Here is a 10119-nt window from a genome sequence, read left to right as displayed (position 1 = left end):
GATGTAGGATATAGAAATAAACTTGAACAACAACATTAGAGGCAGTGGTTTACCCTGGGAGAAGACGCTAATGCTCAAATGCTTTCAGTTCAAACAATATGCAGCACTTTCGCACATGAAGAAATGATGAGCAAGTTGTGATATGATGAAGAAGAGGGACACATGGAAACATGTGTTCCATCATGAATTTCCAAGAAGGACAATAAAGCAGCAAACGGCCACTGGTTTGAGTGGTGTCTATATCAAGACAATAGCCACAACCATTACCAACCCTAAAGTACCTAGCATGCATGCTAGGATTAGCGGATCTGTTTGAAAGGGGACGAGAACGCATTGCATTCATAGATCCCCAGCAGGAAGCACAGCGTAACCTTTGTCAAGACTGCAAAGGGTCCCGCAGCACCACCTACTCGGGGAGCACACGGCCAGGTCCCATACTCCTCCCTCAAGGGATTTGGTCAAAATGCTTCATGCACACCTCTGAAAACAGAACAAGGTCTCCTGAAGAGAATGGTGGAGGGAATCTGATCAAGGTACGGTGTGCGCGTTCAGGGTAACAGCATTTGGTGGGCCCTTCTCTACTTCCATTTTCAGTTTCTCCACCTTGTGCTGCCTGTGATGCTCTGTTTTTCGCTCCAGATAAACATAAACAAAATGAAGACCTAACTACAGGTTAGGCTAGACAGCTCTCCATTTCTTTGCCTAATCACGGGACATGGGTTACATTCTAGAGCTGATGTTGGAAGCCATCCTTGCAAGGACTCTGAACTCTGGTCCCCTAACTGTGATGATTTGTGCACCAATTGGAAGCTGTCTTCGATGGACATGAGAACAGAGCAGAGGGAGAATTGAATTTAATCCATCAAAGAAACACATGTTGTTTTTTAACATGGAAGTTGCAGCATATTGGTGGACAACAAAAATTTAGAAGACAAACAATAAATAGAGGAATCAATTCTGACTTCATGTTCAGTAGTATAAAAGTCATAGCAGTGGTATTTACACAGACATCTTACAGGCAAATAATAAAACAGCAATGGGAAATTTGCGCCTTTAAGAATCTTGGCCAATGCTTATGGAACTAGGTTTAGACAGACAGACAGACAGACTACACACAGACAGAATTTAATTCTTAATCAACATATAATTGTGATATTGTGATATTTTATGAGTACACAATGTGATATTTGAATACAAGCTCATATTGTGTAAATTATCAAGAAACCAAGACAGTTAGCAGGTCCGTCCTCTTCAGCAGTCACGGTTTCTTTGATGCACAACATCCAAATCCTCTCTTCTTGCTATTTTATAGCTTTAATACATTTATGATTTTCTGGGAAGAAAGAGTAGAAGGTACCTGATGCAGAAAAGGTACAAACATTGAAACAAGCACAACAAAAGAAATATGATGCACGGATTAATTAATGTAATACATTGTATTAATACAGCTAAGGCTAAGAATCATATTATTTCTCTGAATGCTGAGAAGGCATTGACAAAATACAACATCCATTCATGTTGAAAGCACTAGAGAAAATAGGGCTAGGAGGTACATTCTTTAAAATAATTAAAGCCATATATGACAAACCTACAGCCAATATCATACTAAATAGAGAAAGACTAGAACCATTTACCTTAAAATCAGGAACTAGACAGGGATGCCCACTCTCTCCATGATCTTACACTTGAATGATCTAATAATTTCTACTCCCAAACTCTTAGAACTAATAAACCACTTTGGCAAAGTAGCAGGGTACAAAAGCAAAAGTGGTAGCCTTTCTGTACACCAATAATATGCAAACAGAAGACAAAATCAAGAAAATGATCCCATTTGCAATAGCCCCCAAAAGAATAAAACATTTAGGAATTAACCTAACCCAGGGTTTAAAGGAATTATTTAATGAAAACTATAAAAGCCCAAAGAAAGAAATCAAAGAGAATACCAGGGAATGGAAAGACATTCCATGCTCATGGATGGGTAGAATCAACATTATGAAAACAGCCATACTGCCAAAATTGATATACAATTTCAATGCAATCCCCATCAAAATCCCAAGGACATTCTTCATTAAAATAGAGGGCATAACCAAGGGTTCATATGGAACAACAAAAGACCTAGAACAGCCAAAGCAATTCTAAGCAAAAAGAGCAATGCAGGTGGTATTACAATAGCTGATATAGAACCAAATGCTACTACAGAGCCATAATAACAAAAATAGCATGATACTGGCACAAAAATAGACCAGAAGATCAGTAGAACAGAATAGGAGATTCAGAAATGAAACCACATACTTATAGCCAACTTATATTAGACTAAGGAGTCAAAGATATACAGAGAAACACGGCCTCTTCAATTATTGGTGCTGGGAAACCTGGGCAGCCACATGCAGAAAACCAAAAACTGATCCCAGCCTGTCACTATGCATGAACATTAACCCAAAATGGATCCAAGACCCCAGTATCAGACCTGAAACTCTGAAACTGCTGGATGACAGAATAGGAGAGACGCTGGAACTCATAGACACAGGCAAACACTTCCTGAACATGTGTCCTAGCTACTCAGGAAGCTGAGATCTGAGGATCAAGGTTCAAAGCCATCCTGGGCACAAAAGGACCTGAGACTCTTATCTCCAATTAACCTCTAGGAAACGGGAAGTGGGGCTTGGCTCAAGGGTAGGGCGGTAGCCTTAAGCTACAGAACTCAGCGACTCCAGGCCAAGTTCAAGCAGCATGACTCACAAAACAAAACAAAACAAAACAAAAAAAACCTTCCTGAACAGAGTCCCAGGGTCACAACAGATTGGAGAGAGATTTGACAAATGGGACTACCTAAAAATTAAAAGTTTCTGCACAGATAAAGACATGGTTACTAGTGGGAGGGAGTGAGGGGAGGAAAAGTGGGAGAAAAACATGGGAAGTGGTAACAATGTTCAATAAGTAATGCGCCCACTACCTGACAAATGTAACTGTAACCCCACTGTACATCATCTCCACCACAAAAAAACAAAAAAACTTGTGAGTGGGACCAGGAGGGAAAAACTGTGGAGAGTGAAGGAAGGGTTGATATAGTCCATAAACAAATGTACTCTTTGTCTGACTTAGGTGACTGTAACCCCTCTGTTTTTAGTATTTTCAAATAAAAGCAATAATTAAAAACAAAACAAAACAAAAGACATAGCTAGCCAGGAGTTTGGCCTGGCGGTAGAGTGCTTGCCTAACATGCATGAATGCCTGGGTTTGATTCCTTGGTACCACATACACAGAAGAAAAAGCTGGAAATGGTGCTGTGGCTCAAGTGGTAGAACTCTGGCCTTGAGAAAGCCCAAGGACAGTGCTCAGGCCCTGAGCTCAAGCCCAGGACTGGCAAAAAAAAAGACATAGCTACTAAAGTAGAAAGATAGCTAATCAACTGGGAAAAGATATTTACCAATAATATGTGAGACAAAGGCTTAATATCCCATATCTACAGGGAGCTCAAAAAACCAATCCCCTCAAACCCAACAAACCAATCACTAAATGGGCAAGGAAACTAAAGAAAGACTTATCAAAAGAAGAGGTTAAAATGGCAGAAAAAGATATGAGAAAATGCTCATCATCCATGGTCATAAAGGAAATGCAAACAAAAGCAACCTTAAGATACCACCTTACCCCAATTAGAATGGCCAACATTCTGAACTCAGACAATGACAAACGCTGGCTGGGTTGTGGAGAAAGAGGAACCCTACTGGTGGGAACATAAACTAGTACAGCCACTCTGGAAGGCAGCTTGGAGGTTCCTCAAAAAACTGAAAATAGACCTTCCCTACAATCCCGCCATACCACTCCTGGGCATCTACCCTGAGCATCATAACCCAGGATAGGATGAGGACACCTGCTCAGCCATGTTCATCTCTGCACTGTTCACAATAGCCAGGCGATGGAAACAATCCAGATGCCCCACTACAAATCACTGGATACAAAAAATGTGGTACATATACACAATGGAATTCTACATAGCCAACAGACAAGATAAAATAATGGCATTCGCTGGGAAGTGGGTGAAACTAGAGCAAATCATGTTGAGTGAGAGAACTCAAGACCAAAGGAACAAAAGGCACATGGTCTCCTTGATAAGTGGATATTAGATCCAAACAGTACAAGAGAATTGACTCAATACTCAAGGTCATTGACATGAACTTGGAGATATAACTATATAGACATATAAATCTATGATGGGATATATATTCAGACATGATCTATTATCAATATGTATCTATGACATACAAACTCTTAATTTTAATTTTGTTCTTCAATTTATGTGCCAGTGATTGCATATAGAAATTCCATTCTTGAATACTTGTTTGTTAAACCTGACATATGAAATATGATGTAAAATATCAGTGTCAATAAAATCTATTAATAAAAAAAACATGATTGATGGAGCCAAAAGTCAGTCGTATTTATTCTAGATTTTTCCACTAACTTTCATATATCTCCCACAGAGGGAGTCATTCCTATTCTCTGTTCCTTGAGTTCCACAATTTTAGAATACTATGAATTTCCATTCATTAGAGACGTTTCACCCAGATAACAGCAATCATTTGCTTGTATTACATTGTGTACCAGTGGGGAGGTTGCTAAGTAATTCAAAGCTTGGTTGCTCTGATGAATGTGAATTATACTGTTTTCAGGAAGGAATATAAAAAAGACAATTTTTAATACATAGAAGGAACATTATGTACTGTAATAGAACTTGGAATTATTCTTTGTTCGACAAAGAACAGTACTATTGGTATCAGTGGTTTGAGTTCGATTGCCAAAATACATGAAAAAAAAAATCTCCATTTCATGTCTAACTGCACAAGTGTCAAAGACATCCTCCAAGAAGGTGCCAATTCCTGGAAGAAGAGATTTAGCTAGAGAGACAGGGAACAGACGCCACGTAACGGGCCTGTGACTGAGAGTGAGTGGGGAGCACAGCTCGTAAGGAGGACTGGGCTAGCCTGGAGTGGGGCGTGGGTAGGAACGGAGAGAGGCAGAAACCGCTTGGGGGACCTGGATCACTGTCGTCATCTGAGACAGACCATGGCCACAGCATCAGATGCTCTGGAAATACAAACCATGTGATTTTCCAGACCCTCACTGCAAAATTTCAAGATGGCAGGAGCAGCAAGTGAAAAGCTCATTCCTTTCTTGCTACTCATTTAAAAAAATGACATAGACATTTTCTATTATTTTATGTCTAATTTTATTGTTTTGCCAGTCCTGGGGCTTGAGCTCAGGGCCTGAGCACTGTCCTTGGATTTTTCTCAAGGCTAGAGCTCTACCACTTGAGCCCCAGCACCACTTTTGGCTTTTTCTATGTATGTGGTACTGAGGAATCAAACCCGAGTCTTTGTGCATACTAGGCAAGCACTCTACCACTAGGCCAAACTCCTGGCCTCTAATTTTATTTTTAAACTGAAATGGGATTGATTTTTCCACATCTATCCTGTCTAAGTGCAAAACAGAGAAAGAAGAGGAGAAGAAAGGAGATCCCAGATATAGTTACATAGTATTCCATGGAAGATGTCTACAACAAGTTCTTTAAATAGCCTTCTATCTGATTCTAAGGTATCTACCTAGCCTCATAGTATATGAATTGAGGTTAATACTGCCTGTTGCCCTTAAAATCAACACTTGTACAAAAATAACAAGGATGTGGTAATTCTTTGTCCACTTTATGTACAGGCACAAACATATATACAGGGATTTTTCCTCTGAGAAGTTTAAGAGTTATGTCAAACTAGATGGGCATGTAAAAATTCAGTATTTCTAAATTGGAAAAATATCACTTTGAGCTAGATGTGGTGGCACACACCTGTAATCCCAGCTACTCAGGAGGCTGAGATCTGAGAATCGCAGTTCAAAGCCAGCTCAGGCACTAAAATCCCTGAGACTCTTATCTCCAATTAACCACTAGAAAACGGGATATGGGGCTGTGGCTTCATGGGTAGGGCGGTAGCCTTGAGCCGAAGAGCTCAGGGACAGTGCCCAGGCCCAGAGTTCAAGCCCCAAGACTGACAAAAAAAAATCACTTTGCTTTCTGACCACCAGTTATAAGACTGCTTGTTCCCCCATTTCTCCGTTAAAGCTAGATTTTGTCAAATGTTTACATTTCTGCCAAAGAAGCTAGTATTTGGAGTTGCAGGGTATATGTACCTAATCATGAATGAGGCTAAGCATCTCTACCTGCACGTGGAGGCAACAGTTCCAGTTCTCAAGCACACTGACTTCCTGGCCCTCTCTGACCCTCTCGCGCTCCCTGCCTCTTTAGCTTAGTGCCTCACTTTGTTTCTTCCCCTGACCCTAAGTCAGAATCTGGTCGACAGTATCCACTATGGCGCCCTTGCTCCAGAACACTCAGTGAGAAACTGGGATCCAGAGGGTCACAGTTCAAGGCCAGGGGGTGAATAGATGCATGAGACCTTTCCGCTGTGTGTGCCTGGTGTGTGAGCCTCAAAAGGCCTCACCTACGCGGCTTGCACTTACAGACTGGGCCTGACAGGAGAGCGCCTGGAGCTCCCATCTCACAAAGGCCTCACACCAGCGGCTTGCACTTACAGACTGGGCCTGACAGGAGAGCCCTTGGAGCTCCCATCTCAGTGGAAGAAGGTGAGCAGAGTGGCACCTGCCTCCCGCAGCCCAGCCACTGAGGGGGACCTGAGTCCTGGCACAACGTCAGGCAGGAAGCAACAACCAAGCGTGGAAAAGGTTATTGCTTAGGAGAAGAGCAGCTGCCTGCACACTGGAGGCCCTGAGTGCAAGCCCCAGTTCTAAGAACACAACTATTAGTCAGTGTAACTGGGAAAACTGGAAAGTCCCCCTGCTTGAACCCAATAAAGGGAGCAACTCTGGAGCAATGAATCCACACCTTCCACTGGTTCTTTCTTTTTTTCCGTTCTCTGTGTAGAAAGCCAGCACCCTCTGCTCAGCTCATTTATTCCAAATTGTACAACGAGGAGCTGCCGGGTTCTAGACTCCCAAATAAAAGGCAGTTGGATATTTAACCCACTTTATGGGTTCTTATGAGTTAAAGATGGTAGTGGAAAAGATTTCCAATGTCCTGTTGCCCTCCTGTGACTCATTATGTACATTTCCTCTTGTTACTTTGGTCCAATGATTATATATCGTAAGAGACAATTTCCTTTGCTAATTGACTTGTTTTGCCGTGCTAGGTAATTATAACTTTATTTGGTCAGTGAAGTAACTTAGTTCATTTTTCCCATTAGAGAAACAGCCTGTACACGTCTGAGCCGCTGTAGCACTAGCCCGAGTCTAGCCGCCGGGATGGATGCATGACGCTCACACAGGAAGGAGACATTTAACTGAATGAACTGCAACAACAGGATAAGGGTAGCAGCCTGGGTTTCGTAACCAGGCCTTGGCCTGGGGCAGGCGATGGGGAGGAGTGATGACCAAGACAGCAACTGACTGTGAACTGCGGTGCACATAGGGAGCAAGAAGGAGCCTTAACTTTTGACTACAGGCGCGGTGAGGGCTTAACTGCTGCGCCAGAGCCCACATCCTGGCTTGGTTCAGGACAGGATACATTTTGTTAACTGTATCCAGCAACCTGGCACAGAAAATGGGGACATGCATGCTTATTACCTTCCCTACAAGTCTGCTAAACTATAAGGGGAAGAAAATGTATTAGATTTTAGTGACAAGACAAGTGCTTTGTTGCTGCTGTTTGTTCTTTTGTTTTATTTTGGCGCCAGTTCTGGGGCTTAAGTTCAGCCTGGACGCTAGCCCTGGGCTTTGTTGCTGAGCCCTGGCACCCTACTACCTGGGCCGCATCTCCTTTGGTGGTTCATTGGAGATAAGAGCCTGGGCTGGCTTTGAAGCACAATCCTCAGATCCCAGCCTCCTGAGTAGCTGGGATTACAGGCATCCGCTCCTGGGACTGAGTTTTAATTTTTTAACTGTCTGTGTTTCTGAACTCAGGACTGGTGTGCACGTGCATGCACATACACACACATACAAGCTATCATGGATCTGTTCTAAGATGTTGTCCAAGTCCACACAAGTGAGGAGAAACCTGAAGTCTCTCTCGGAATACCCCATGCTCGCAGTGGGTGCAGGCGGCCCTCCGGCCCGTGCGCACTCAGCGAGATGAAGCAGTCAGTGGCTCCCTCAGAAGCCTCTCAGAGGTGAACGCTCATCACTCAGAGGGTCTCGAGACTTGAAGACAAGAGCTAAGTGAGCTTACAGATACTCTGACATTGGCTGTTAGCGTCATTTTCCTCTTTTTGCTCTTTCATAGATTTTATAGGAGGTGAATCCTGTCTGCCCTGCCCTCCTATCCTGGGACGCGACTCTCCTACTGTACAGCCCTCTGCTCCTAACCACACCACTGCAGCCACAGACCCACAGGGCCTTCTGAGAGGAGGATTCTGATTTGAAAGAGAACCGTTTTCTTCAGGAAAGTTTCCACTGCTTGCATTCTTAAGATTTCACTTACAGAAAGCCACAGGGACAATGTATTTGTGTGTAAGTAGCTCCTTTCCTTGGCCACACACACAAAACTCGAGACTGCAGTGTGTCACCTAAAAGCCTGCAACCCAGTGGCTGGATGCTCGTGGAAAACATTTGGGGCGCTGGAGCTTTTAAAATTTCACATTTGGGCAAACTCCTACTCTGCCATCCATTCCTCTTTGTCATAATTTTCCCTGTAACTGATCAACCTGACTCCCACTATGTGTGCTCTTCTTTTCCTTTGTCTTTTCTTACCTATCCATACGGTGTCAGACTGTTTCCCTTCTGATGTTAGAATTTTTTTCTCTTTTTAAAAATATCCACCCTGACTACCAACGAGGCTCTTTGTAAGATTTGTGTGTGTATATGTGTGAAGCCACTAAACATATGGCAATTTACTACAGCAGCAGTAAGAAACTAATACAAAATTTATATTTTTGTAAGTTTAAATAAGAATTAAGGGGTATAGACGGATATGTATCTATGACATACAAACTTATTTTTAATTTTTTTCTTAAATGTGTGTGCCAGTGATTGCATATAGAGATCCCATTCTTTTTTTTTTTGCCAGTCCTGGGCTTGAGCTCAGGGCCTGAGCACTGTCCTTGGACTTTTCTCAAGGCTAGAGCTCTACCACTTGAGCCTCAGCACCACTTCCGGCTTTTTTCTATGTGTGTGGTACCAACGAATCGAACCCGGGTCTTCGTGCCTGCTAGGCAAGCACTTTAACCACTAGGCCACACTCCCGGCCCCAGAGATCCCATTCTTGAATACTTATTTGTTAAAGTTGACATTTGAAATATGATGTAAAAAATCAGTGTTAATAATATCTTTTAAAAAGAAAGAATTAAGGTGTCTGGATTGTAGTAAAATTTCACATACTTACCTTTATGAACTATAAATTGCTTCTCTGGTAATGTATAAGTATTGGACTAAATCAGGACACCACACGATCAGCGGGAGATGCTAATGGTTTACCTCCGGCAGCTCTTCTTTATCCCCAAATCCTCTGTGATATTAACTCCTTCCCCTGGCTGGCCGCTTCTGTACACATTACGAGTCAACCATCACCCTTCCCCACATGCAAACAGAGACGCTCCTGGGCTTTTGTCACAAAACATATTATTTCCATTACTCTCACGTCCATCTGTAGTTTTAAGTCTGTGAAATAGGTCTTTGTTTGGGGCTCTCACCAAGGCAAGAACCTTAACTGAAACCCTTGAGAACTGGGTTTGTGTATTGGAGAACAGAATGAAAGAATTGAAATTTTCAAAACCTAATTAGGCAATATAAAAATAACAAAACAGGCCAGGAAAGCTGTGCCCAAGCACTTGTTATGTGATTCGTAAGGCTCACCACATTCATGTCCATTCATAAGAAATCAGTCAAGAGTTTAAACATGAACTCTTCTGTCATCCAGGTAGAACATCGGGGCAGAAGGAAAAGTATTTATTTACATAATGCCAAAGAAAAAGCAGATGCGAGCCAAGTGCTGGTGGCTCACACCTGCGATCCTAGCTACTCAGGAGGCAGAGATCTGAGGATGAGGATTCACAGCCTGCCTGGGCAGGAAAGACCGGGAGGCTCCTATCTCCCATAAACCACTCATTAAACATCCAGACG

Source organism: Megascapheus bottae, chromosome 25 (assembly GCF_031878675.1).
Source record: "Megascapheus bottae isolate mThoBot1 chromosome 25, mThoBot2.hap1, whole genome shotgun sequence".
NCBI lineage: Eukaryota > Metazoa > Chordata > Mammalia > Rodentia > Geomyidae > Megascapheus > Megascapheus bottae.
The sequence above is the reverse complement of the archived record's forward strand: the minus strand, read 5'-3'. Positions refer to the sequence as shown.